The 1,461-nt window shown below is 35.0% G+C and overlaps 1 protein-coding gene across 1 annotated transcript in view; it reads left to right on the top strand.

Annotated features, from left to right (window-relative positions):
• TXNRD1 (thioredoxin reductase 1) overlaps window positions 1–1,461 on the top strand; it is a gene marked incomplete at its 3' end in the record, with an annotated part of 84,068 nt that overhangs the window by 72,348 nt on the left and 10,259 nt on the right. The window lies entirely within an intron of this gene.

Raw genomic sequence — 1,461 nt, 5'->3', positions numbered from 1 at the left:
CGCCCCATCCAGTGCGCCACCGGGCCGGCCCTTTTTTTTTGTCAAATTTTTAAAGTAATTTGAGGTGTACAAAAAAGTAGAAAAGTAGTGCAGACAACTTGCATATAACCATTATCCAAATTCATCTAGTACTAACATTTTACCCATTTGTTTTATATACTTTTCATATCCTCTCTTTCTCTATCTCTGTGTATCTTTGTGTATGTATATTTTTTTCCATGAACCAGTTGAGAGTAAGTTGAATGCCCTTTTGCTCCTCAATGCTTCCGTGTATATTTCCTATGAACAATGGCATCTTACGTGTAACCACAGTATAGTTACCACATTTAGGAAATTGAGTATTGATACAAGACTTTGATTTACCTTTCATTTTCCAATTTTGTCAGTTGACCCAATAATTCTTTCTACTTTTTTTTTTTTGTCCTTTTTGTGACCAGCCGCACTGTGCTCAGCCAGTGAGCGCATCGCACTGGCCATCCCTATATAGGATCTGAACCCGTGGCGGGAGCGCTTCTGCGCTCCCAGCGCCGCACTCTCCCAAGTGCACCACAGGCTCGGCCCCTTTCTACTTTTTAAAACCACATTTATTGGTTTCTTTTGGTTATTGAAACAATATCATTGGAACTAGGAAAAAAATAGGAAAATGAAAAGAAGAATACTAAAAATTAACTACATTTCTACTCCTCTGACCATTAGTGATATTTGTTTTATTTTTAGCATTATCCTATAACATACTAACATTGTCACTTACCTTTTATTATGTAGTCAAGGAAAATGCACGTGAAATACAGTAATTTTATATACACAAGTAATACTACTGAAAGAACTATTGTTTTGAATCATTTGGGGAAAAAAGTGTCTAATAAAACCCTCTAAAAGACCAGATTTGTGAATGAAAGTTCATTTTGTGATATGAAAGCCTATTTTAAATCTTTTAATAATTTTTATTATGTGCATTGGTAGTAGCATGTAATGTCTTGTTCTATTAGTAACACATTTTTGGGTTTTTCTGATTATAAAAATAGTATATCTTCATTATAGGAAGTTTGAAAAATTAGGAAAATATCAAAAAGGAAATATTACTTCATAAGGAGATAACTGCTATTAGTATTTTTGCATATTTCCTTCCAGTCTCTTTTTCTTTAAGTATTTGTATGTGCTTTTATATTGTGTGGGTATATATATGTATAATTTTGTGTGGGTACATGTGTCTTAATTTTTTTAAAAGTTTGATTAAGTTACCTGCAGTTTTCTGTCCTACTTTAATATTAATGTTTTGTCGTTAACATTTTTCCTTGTCCATCAATTCTCTAAAAACACCTTTTTCTTTTTTGTTTTGGCAACTGGCCAGTGAGGGGTCTGAACTCGTGACCTTGATTAAAAACACCATTTTAGGGCCGGCCTGGTGGCGCACTGCTATAGTGCGCCACTTGGGAAGCGCGGTGGCGCTCCCGCCGAGGG

The sequence above is a fragment of the Galeopterus variegatus genome, unplaced genomic scaffold (genome assembly GCF_000696425.1).
Source record: "Galeopterus variegatus unplaced genomic scaffold, G_variegatus-3.0.2 Scaffold588, whole genome shotgun sequence".
Taxonomy (NCBI): domain Eukaryota; kingdom Metazoa; phylum Chordata; class Mammalia; order Dermoptera; family Cynocephalidae; genus Galeopterus; species Galeopterus variegatus.
This window is presented reverse-complemented; position numbering and strand designations above follow the sequence as displayed.